General features: G+C 41.5%; 1 protein-coding gene across 2 annotated transcripts in view; it reads left to right on the top strand.

Annotated features, from left to right (window-relative positions):
* The first annotated feature begins 4,728 nt into the window (after window positions 1-4,728).
* Window positions 4,729-11,293, top strand: part of agtr2 (angiotensin II receptor, type 2) — a 13,446-nt gene continuing 6,881 nt past the window's right edge. The window contains exon 1 of one of the 2 annotated variants that reach the window (XM_017684698.2): window positions 4,729-4,962. The gene's annotated coding sequence lies outside the window, so the exon portion shown is untranslated. Of the gene's footprint in view, window positions 4,969-11,293 lie in introns of both variants that reach the window. The other variant, XM_017684697.2, reaches the window with a different exon arrangement.

Raw genomic sequence — 11,293 nt, 5'->3', positions numbered from 1 at the left:
TCGGGTAAAGAGAGGAGTTGAGCTGTCAACTGATCACCACCTGGTGGTGAGTTGGATCAGGTGGTGGGGGAAGATGCCGGTCAGACCAGGCAAGCCCAAACGCATAGTGAGGGTTTGCTGGGAACGTCTAGCAGAAGAACCTGTCAGATTGATCTTCAACTCACACCTCCGTCAGAACTTTGACCAGATATCGGGGGAGGTGGGGGACATTGACTCAGAATGGGCCATGTTCCGTTCCTCCATTGCTGAAGCGGCTGACTGTAGCTGTGGCCGCAAGGTAGTTGGTGCCTGTCGGGGCGGTAATCCTCGAACCCGGTGGTGGACACCCCAGGTGAGAGATGCCGTCAAGCTGAAGAAGGAGTCCTACCGGGCATGGTTGGCCTGTGGGACACCAGAGGCAGCTGGCAGGTATCGACAGGCCAAGCGATCTGTGGCTTCAGTTGTTGCCAAGGCAAAAACCCGTGTATGGGAGGAGTTTGGTGAGGCCTTGGAAACTGACTTTAAGTCGGCTCCGAAAAGATTCTGGCAAACCGTCAGGCGACTCAGAAGGGGAAAGCAGTGTGCCACTAGCACTGTATATAGTGGAGATGGTGTGCTGCTGACTTCGACTGAAGACGTCATTGGGCGGTGGAAGGAATACTTTGAGGACCTTCTCAATCCCACCGCCACGTTCTCCAGTGAGGAGGCTGAGTCTGGGGACATGGGAATAGGCTTGTCCATTACTGAGGCCGAAGTCGCTAAGGTAGTTAAGAAGCTCCTTGGTGGCAAGGCTCCAGGGGTGGATGAGATCCGCCCTGAGTTCCTCAAGGCTCTGGATGTTGTGGGGCTGTCTTGGCTGACACGCCTTTTCAACATTGCGTGGACATCGGGGGCGGTGCCACTGGATTGGCAGACTGGGGTGGTGGTGCCTCTTTTTAAAAAAGGGGACCGGAGGGTGTGTTCCAACTACAGGGGAATCACACTCCTCAGCCTCCCTGGCAAGGTCTATGCAGGGGTACTGGAGAAGAGAGTCCGGCTTATAGTCGAACCTCGGATCCAGGAGGAACAGTGCGGGTTCCGCCCTGGTCGTGGAACACTGGACCAACTCTTCACCCTCTCCAGGATTCTGGAGGGTTCATGGGAGTTTGCCCAACCAGTCCACATGTGCTTTGTGGATCTGGAGAAGGCATTCAACTGTGTTCCCCAGGGTATTCTGTGGGAGGTGCTTCGGGAGTACGGGGTACATGGCTCTTTGCTACGAGCCATTCAGGCCCTGTACAAACAAAGCAGGAGTTTGGTTCGTATAGCCGGCAGTAAGTCAGACTCATTCCCAGTGAGAGTTGGACTCCGTCAGGGCTGCCCTTTGTCACCGATTCTATTCATAATTTTTATGGATAGAATTTCTAGGCACAGTCAAGGGATGGAGGGTGTCCGGTTTGGTGACCTCAGGGTCACATCACTGCTGTTTGCAGATGATGTGGTCCTACTGGGGACATCAGGCCGCGAACTTCAGCTTTCGCTGGATCGGTTTGCAGCCGAGTGTGAAGCGGCTGGGATGAGAATCAGTACCTCTAAATCCGAGACCATGGTTCTCAGGCGGAAAAGGGTGGAGAGCCCTCTCTGGGTCGGGGATAGGCTCTTGCCTCAAGTGGAGGAGTTCAAGTATCTCGGGGTCTTGTTCACGAGTGATGGTACAAGGGAGCGGGAGATTGACAGGCGGATTGATGCTGGATCAGCTGTGATGCGGGCTCTTTACCGGTCTGTTGTGGTAAAGAAAGAGCTGAGCCATAAGGCAAGGCTCTCGATTTACTGGTCGATCTACGTTCCCACCCTCACCTATGGTCATGAGCTTTGGGTAATGACCGAAAGAATAAGATCGCGAATACAAGCGGCCGAAATAAGTTTCCTCCGCAGGGTGTCTGGACTCTCCCTTAGAGATAGGGTGAGAAGTTCAGTCATCCGGGAGGGACTCGGAGTAGAGCCGCTGCTTCTTCACGTCGAGAGGAGCCAGCTGAGGTGGTTCGGGCATCTGGTTAGGATGCCTCCTGGACGCCTCCCTCGGGAGGTGTCACAGGTGAGTCCACCTGGGAGGAGACCCCGGGGAAGACCCAGGACACGCTGGCGCGACTATATCGCCCAGCTGGCCTGGGAGCGCCTCGGAATCCCCCTTGGAGAGCTGGTGGAAGTGGCTGGGGAAAGGGAGGTCTGGGCTTCATTGCTTAGGATGCTGCCCCCGCGACCCGAACCCCGGACAAGCGGAAGATAATGGATGGATGGATGGATGGATGGATAACTTGTGGAGACATTTTCTAACAGTTGTATGTGTTTTAGTATAAAATTTAAGACAATTTAAGAAAAGTCCAAAAATGCTCATGAACGTAAGACTATAGTCTTACATAACTCAGTAATTTTGGTGAAAAATGTGAGGTGATTTTTACACTTTTTTCAGATGTTAATTGCTTCTATGAATTGTTTTGTGACATGTTTCAGTGATTGTAACTGAAATTAAGCTGAATTTTGGTAAATATAAACCTATGACTATAGGAAGTTATGGGTGTGGTGTGTGATCGAAAGATTATTTCCAAGAAGAACTGACAACTAATTTGACATAATATAACATGTGGAGACAGTTTCTAACAGTTGTATGTGTTTTAGTATAAAATTTAAGACAGTTTAAGAAAAGTCCAAAAATGGTCATGAACGTAAGACTAAAGTCTTACACAACTCAGTAATTTTGGTGAAAAATGTGAGGTGATTTTTACACTTTTTTCAGATGTTAATTGCTTCTATGAATTGTTTTGTGACATGTTTCAGTGATTGTAACTGAAATTAAGCTGAATTTTGGTAAATATAAACCTATGACTATAGGAAGTTATGGGTGTGGTGTGTGTTTGAAAGATTATTTCCAAGAAGAATTAACAACAAATTTGATATAATATAACTTGTGGAGACATTTTCTAACAGTTTTATGTGTTTTACAACTGATGTAGTTCAAAATTTCAGAATCTAATGAATTTTACAGCATCACTGCTAAATGTTCAAAAAATTGTAAATTTGAATTACTGAATTAAAAGTTAAACATTTTATTTTAGGTGGGGGGATCATTTGTCAAAGTTGGCTTTCAGTTTTCTGTAAAGAGCAGAGTGTCTCATTTAGAAATGTTCAGCAGGTCTTCACCAGAAAGAAGTCTAGTGTTTATGGGCTCCAGTCTGTTTGGGGCCCTGGGAATCATCTAAATCTCGCCCTTTTTCACGAGCCTGGTGGGTGTGTGTGTGTGAATGTGTGTGTTTACTTCACTGTGATGGAACGTTTGTCCACTTTAATCTCACTTTAATCACACAATCAAAACATGCCAAGCGCTTTTAAGCAGTCAGAGCACTTCCTGTATCCTTCACTCCGTTTGACTGCACAGCGTTTAAGAACTGAAGGCAGATCGGCGTAACCTACAGGTCCACTGCTGACCCCTGACTGTTAGAGCAAGACCTTCAGTTCTGACCATCAATGTGTCCGTTTTACAGAGTATCCGTCAGTAAAGCGTTCTGACCGACGCCGTTTTCCACTCCACGCGACGTTCGCTGTCTGGGAGGAAACTGTAAACATGTTTTTCACCGAACTCTCCCTCTCATGATGGAAGGACTCGGCAGGGCAGGTTGAGGTCATACATTTATCTCTCATTTCTCTCGGAAGTGATTCTGTCGTGTCTTTATCTCGAAACTCTCAGATCACATTAATGCCCTTAATTGCCTCATTAACACAGTCGTGATGACGTGATAGACTCTGCCCTATAAAGGGGTCATGCTGAAGTGGTGTTGTGGTAACTTGAGAACAGAGTGACTCATGTAGGCTTGAGCTCTTCCTCAGAGCTCACACACACACACACACACACACACAGGTACCGACCTCCATCCACTTGCCCTTGAGCCTTGTATAAAATTGAACACCCAGAATGTATTTTCTCTTTCTCTCTTTCTCTCACTTTATTTCCTTCGTTGCTCTCTCTCACTCTCCTCCTCTCTCTCATCCCTTTTTCTCTCTCTTTTTCTCCCCCTCTCTCTTATTTTTTCTCTCTCTTTCTCCCCTCCCCCTCTCCCTCTTTTTATCTCTGAGTTTCTCCCTCTCTCCCCCTCTCTTTCACTCTCCCCCCTCTCATTCCCTTTTTTCTCTCTCTCACCTCTTCTTCCCCTCCTTCACTCTGCCCCTTTTTAATCTTTCTCCCCCTCACCCTCTTTTTCTCTCTGTTTCTCTCTCTCTCTCTCTCCCCTTCTTTCTTTCTTTCTTTGTCTCTCTCTGTCTCCCTCTCTCTCTCTTTCTCCCCCTCACCCTCTTTTTCTCTCTCCCTCTTTCTTTTTCCACTCTCTCTCTCCCCCCCTCTCTCTTATTCTCTCATCCCCTTTTCACTCTCTCTCCCCTCTTCTTCCCCTCCTTCACTCTCCCCCTTTTCTCTTTCTCTCTCTTTCTCCCCCTCACCTTCTTTTTCTCTCTTTCTCTCCCTCTCCCTTTCTCTCTCCCCCTCGTCTTCTCCCTCTTCTTCCCCTCCTTCACTCTCCCCTTTTTTCTCTTTCTCCCCCTCACCCTCTTTTTTCTTTTTGTTTCTCTCTCTCCCCCCTTCTTTCTCTCTCTCTCTCTCTCTCTCTCTCTCTCCCCTTCTCCCGCTCCTCCCCTCTCTCTCCCTCCCCTTTTTTCTTTCTCCCCTCCCTTCTTTCTCTCTCTCTCTCTCTCTCTCTCTGCATGCCAGTGATAATAAAAGCTGTGGAGGAAACTCTCTATCTGCCACTTCTCCCACACACACTCACACACTCACCACCGCGGAGAGAGAGAGAGAGAGTGTGTGTACAGGAACTCGAGAGGAGGATCCATCATTTGTCGTTTTCTTGGGAGATGATGGACGTCTGTTTGGAACTCAGCTTTGGGAAAAGACCGTTGGAGTTTTATCCATAAAAACAGGCAAAGTGGACGGGATCTGAACGCCAGTGGTCAGAACCGGTACAGGTGACCCGCTCTTTCACCGTTTACTCACTTTACAGTCCACTTTTTCACTATTTTTAAACCTACATGAGATGTACGTTATACGTAGTTTACAGTATACAAAACCTGTGTTGGTCAAATCCTCTATTTCTGATGTTTTAATATTCTTCACAAATGGTGCTAACAAAGCTTTTTAGGGTCATTAATACAGTTATTAATACAGTTATTAATACACTGACTCATCTTTAATAAGGTCTTTAATATAACCAGTAACACGGTCATTAATCTTCATTAGTAGTTATTAATAGACTTACTTATGGTCAGTAACACAGTCACTAATACGGTTATTAATACTCTTATTAATGTTCATTAATACAGTCAATAATGAAATTATTATTATCAGCAATAGCTTAATAAGTTATTAATAACCATTTATAGTCAGTAATACAGTTATTAATGCAGTCAGTAACAGTCACTACTACAGTTATTAATACACTGACTCATATCATTAATAAGGTCTTTAATATAATCAGTAACAGCCAATTACATTCATTAATAGTCATAATAGACTGACTTATGCTCATTAAAATAGTCATTAATACAGTCATTAACACAGTCACTAATACAGCTATTAATAATCTTATTTATAATCATTAATACAGTCATTTGAACAGTCAACAATAATCATTTATGTAGTTATTAATGTTCATTATACAGTCAATAATAAATTCAGTTATCAAGAATAGCTTAATAACTTATTAATAGCCAGTCATAATCAGTAATACAGTTATTACTGCAGTTAGTAACAGACATTAATACAGTTATTAATGGTCCTCAATGCAGTCATAGTTATTTATACAGTTATTAGTATAGTCAGATATGAGTCAATAAAATGGCCATTTACAGTCATTAATACAGTTAATAAAATACTCATTAATGCATGTAATAATACAGTCAGTAATAGACATTAATACAGTTATTAAGAGCCCTGAATGCAGCCGTTAAGGCAGCCATAGCCATTTATAAAGTTATGAAAATAGCCAGTTATGTGAGTCACGATTACAGTTGTCATTGGTTATGAATTCAGTTATCAATGCAACAGTCATTAATGCAGTTATCAGTACAGTCATTAATGCTGTTATGAACGCGGTCATTAATGTTTTCATTTCTACAGAGGTCAAACTGGTGGTCAGAACTCAGAGCTCACGTGAAGATCGACAGATGCGACCTAGTTCAGTCTTTTAGAGTCTGACTCGGTGCTTCATTACAGTTTATGAGGTCTAGCAGATCTAGAAGATTCTCATGATCATCCTTTGATCGTGAAACATTTCTAGGTTGAAAGTTCTTGATAACACTTCACTGTAGGGTGCTGTTCATAAGACAGCACGACACCTACATTGGCTTGTCATGAGAACTGATGTAACCCTACATAGCTGTTTATAGATGCTTGTTCCAGTCAGCGTCATTTGCTATGAAGGTTCTATTCGCCAATTTTGATCAAAGTCAGCTAAAATAGCTTTTATGACAGATGACACATGCTTTAATGCATTTATGAACAGTTATGTAGGCTTATGGCAGTTGTAATGACAACCTTATGGTGTCATGTACCCTTATAAACAGCACCCTACAGTGCAGTGTGACCGAGTTCTCCAGCAGCACTGCTGTGTCTGATCTACTCGGACCAGCACAACACACACTAACACACCACCACCACCACCACCACCACATCAGTGTTACTGCAGTGCTGAGAATGACCCACTACCCAAACAGTACCTGCTCTGTGAGGGTCCATGGGGGTCCTGACCACTGAAGAACAGGGTAACAGAGTATCAGAGAAACAGATGGACTACAGTCTGTAACTGTAGAACTACAGAGTCCAGCTATACAGTAAGTGGAGCTGATAAGGTGGACAGTGAGTGGAGAAACAAGGTGATAATGCCATGCCTGATCGATGTATGTGGTTTTTCGTTGGAGGGGATAAATTAATGATAATGGCGCAGATGAGGCTGTTGCACAATAAAATACAGTGTGGACCCCTGATTAGGAACGATACCGTCTCATTGTTCACTTCAAGAATGCTTCCAAATAAGGAACTTTGCTCAACCAAACTGTTTTCCAATAAAGCTCTGAGCCGAGCTGCCCGCCGTTATTAAACCCCAGCAGACATAACATCTCCACTTTAACTTGTAATTCGAGGTGATCCAGCCTCGGTGGTTTTATTGGCCTCTCTGCCGCTTTCGTTGGGAATTCTCCTGCTCTGGCATTCCGAGGATAAACATTCCGGAACTCACTGATTTGGAACACGTGCTGTGTGACATAGGGCTGGAATGTTCAAAACCTCTGAACCTGATACGAGACTTTCAGTGGCGTTAATGTGAACATAAACTGTATCAACAGCTGAGATTTAGGAGTCTGACCGGCCACTAAATCAGAAACCCCTACCTTTGCAGCTCCACCTTGCTGGTGTGCGGTTAAAGCCTGCAGCACATCTGTTGATGTGGGTTTACAATAATGTGGCTAGTGAGTGTAAGTAAAAGGTAGGTGTTTCTAATAAAATGGCCAGTGAGGGAAAGCACAAGGTATGCGTTCCTAATAAAGTGACCAGTTAGTGGAAGCACAAGGTAGGTGTTTCTAATAAAGTGGCCAGTGAGTGAAAGAACAAATTGGGTGTTTCTACTAAAGTGGCCAGTAAGGGAAAGTTCCAGGTAGTTGTTCTAAAAAAAGAGGCCAGTAATTAGATGTAAAATATTGGTGTTTCTAATAAAGTGGCCAGTGTGTGGCAGTACAAGGTTGGTGTTTCTAATAAAGTGGATTAATGTAGATGGATTTAAGATTATGTTTTATTGCAGGTCATTTTGGACCATTTCTATTGTTCCATTCATCATGGACTGTTCACACAATTTCCATGACAAAAATAATCAAATAGAAAATACGAAACCGTAAAAAAAGAGGTTTTCAAATGACAGCGATGATATTCAACATTAGTTTTTAATGTCCTTCCTGTAAATTGCTAATCTTACATGAAGAAATGGGATTTTCTTATTACTTGAGCTTTGCAGTCACAGATCAATCCTTGTTTGGGATTAAGCTACACTGTCGCTGGGGACTTTTCACCGAAAGATCCCAGACTCTGGGATAGAAGCCCAAAAGCTCTCAAGGCTAAACAAACAGCAGTTGAATTATGAGCATAATGGCCATTCTTTAATATCCTGCTGGTCAGATTAGCGAGGACTGTGCAGGTACGTCACTGGATGTTTGTGAAATCAGGGTCCATATCTCGAATTCTGGAAAGATAAAATTACTTAGACTGAAGATAAATGCAGAGCAGAGATAAGAGTAGCCCCCTTAAAAGAAGGGGCTGCCCTTATCTTTGCCCTGTGCTTTCTTCAATAATAGACACTTTCTAACCTGATAATTCACTAAGAACTGAGCTTTATTTATTATGATGTGCATAGCCAAAAACTCTAGGATTCACGATATTATCGAGTTAAAATATCTTATCAATTATACACTAATACACTGCGTTTTGGTGATTAGTTCAATGTAAAGTATTCATGAAGTGCTTATAGTGTATTTTTAACTAAAATAAGTTCTGACATACATATACACACACATATTAGCAATCACCTGGGACACCATAGCAACAGCCTAGAGTGATCATAGCAATTGCCTAGCAATAACTTAGCAACTACCACTGAAATGGTCTAGTAACATCTTAGTGACCGCATGCACTAACATAGCACCACCTTGGCAACCGCACGGGATACCACAGCAATGGCCTAGCACAGGGGTCACAACGCGAATGTTAAAGAAACATTTTTAAATTAACGTTTCACCATCTTGGGTGTAAATATACGTGCTAATGTGTTAGTATAGACTAAAAAATATCATTTAAACAGAAATGCAGACTTACTTTACTCAGCTACAGCTGCTTTTCTCGCATCTCTAGCAGGAAACCTTCCCAAAGGTAGAATGTCTGTCAGTGTTCGACTTTTTATGAGGCTGAAGTCGCTTCTCAATCACCAGCTACTTGCTCAAATTTTCCCATTCCGCCTTAAATGGTGCCTGAGGCACCCTTTTAAGGTGGAATGGGAAAAATTGGATGAGAAACTGTCTTCAGCTTCACAAATTTTTTGTGTTTGTCGGTTTCTCGTTGCAGATTAAACTTATCAGGAAACCAGCTGGAGTGATTATAAACACTAAGGAGTCCATTCATCTGCAAATTATCGATGTTCGTCTTAAATCTCTCTCTTTGCGCTTCGTTAGCTACGAGCTGGGCAGGACTGTTGTCTGTGATGGTGACCAGCCATCTGGGGGGGTGCTGGAGCCTATCCCAGCAGTCTTCGGGCGAAAGGCAGGATACACCCTGGACAGGTCGCCAGTCCATCGCAGGGCACTACTATGACATTTAGTATGAATTATTCAGTTTCCATTATGAATTATTCAGTATCTACTGTAAACTATTTAGTATCTACTGTGAATTTTTGAGCATCTACTATGAATTATTTAGCATCTATTGCGAATTATTCAGTATCTACTATGAATTATTCAGTTTCTATTTTAAAACTAGTATCTACTATGTTACTACTATGAACTAGTATCTACTATGAATTATTCAGTATCTACTATGAATCATTCAGTATCTGTTCAGTATCTACTGTAAACTATTTAGTATCTACTGTGAATTTTTGAGCATCTACTATGAATTATTCAGTATCTGTTCAGTATCTACTGTAAACTATTTAGTATCTACTGTGAATTTTTGAGCATCTACTATGAATTATTCAGTATCTACTGTAAATTTAGTATCTACTGTAAATTTTGCATCTACTAAGAATGATTAAACACTTACTATGAATTACTTAGCATCTATTGCAAATTATTCAGTATATACTATGAATAGTTCAGTATCTATTTTAAACTAGTATCTACTATGAATTATTCAGTTTCTATTTTAAACTAGTATCTACTATGAATTGTTCAGTTTCTATTTTAAACTAGTATCTACTATGAATTGTTCAGTTTCTATTTTAAACTAGTATCTACTATGAATTGTTCAGTATCTATTTTAAACTAGTATCTACTATGAATTATTCAGTTTCTATTTTAAACTAGTATCTACTATGAATTATTCAGTTTCCATTTTAAACTAGTATCTACTATGAATTGTTCAGTTTCTATTTTAAACTAGTATCTACTATGAATTGTTCAGTATCTATTTTAAACTAGTATCTACTATGAATTGTTCAGTATCTATTTTAAACTAGTATCTACTATGAATTGTTCAGTTTCTATTTTAAACTAGTATCTACTATGAATTATTCAGTTTCCATTTTAAACTAGTATCTACTATGAATTGTTCAGCACCTACTATGAATTTTTAAGCATCTATTGCAATTTTTTTAGTATCTACTTTGACTTCTTTACTATGAACTATTCAATATCTACTACAAGTTATTCAGTAACTACTATGAATTATTCAGTCAAAAAAAAAATAATTCACCTTCCTTTGAAATTTGACATTTTCTGCTGTTAATTTTCCAATCATCAAATAAAAATCCCTGCGAAGGTTTAGCTGATCATAACACAGGTCTGTGCTAAAGCTTTAGGTCGGTTTCTCTTCAACACTCTGCCTCATGTTCAACAAAGCGACGTCCCTTTTTTCTTTCCAAACTATTGTGAAAAGCACATATTGAAATACTTTCAACCCCCTGAAAGGATCAAGCACTGACATCACAACAAGGGGCGGAAATGGGCGTGGCCTTTGGCTTTATTCCCAAGCTTGCACTGTCAGTAGTATTTAACGTGTGATATTGTTTTCCTCCATAGAAATGTAGACCTAGGCTTTAGCGTGTTTTACAGAAGTAGCAGACTTTAAGAAATCAAGCTCATTTCTATTAAAGCCTTTGTGAACCTGGCTGTCCTCAGGCGTTTGACGAGCAGCGCTCTGGCCTAAATTGCTGATCGTTTTAAGGAAGGCCTGAAGGTTTTTGCTGGATGTTTTGAAGAAAAGTTACATTTGGCACCACAATTTAGCTCCATTGTGCCAAACTGAGCTCCACTGCACCGACACTCTGAAAACCTTTTTATTTGGAGTGCATAATATTCTTCTTGACACATGCAGATGCGATAATGATGCCTGGTTTTGCGACCACTTAAACATATGTGAATAAACTTATCAGACTTTTAGATGTGAATACATTACTGTGTTCAGAAGGTTAATGCAGCACTGCTCAGCTCCCTCTCTTTACTCTGTTTTACAAACAAAGACCCCTAACTTATAATACTACTACAACTAGAATGAACTGGAATGAATAATAACCTTTTAGAAAGCTCTTTTTGTACCATG

The sequence above is a fragment of the Pygocentrus nattereri genome, chromosome 23 (assembly GCF_015220715.1).
Source record: "Pygocentrus nattereri isolate fPygNat1 chromosome 23, fPygNat1.pri, whole genome shotgun sequence".
Taxonomy (NCBI): domain Eukaryota; kingdom Metazoa; phylum Chordata; class Actinopteri; order Characiformes; family Serrasalmidae; genus Pygocentrus; species Pygocentrus nattereri.
Note: the sequence above shows the minus strand (reverse complement) of the source record. Positions and strands in the feature narration are given on the sequence as shown.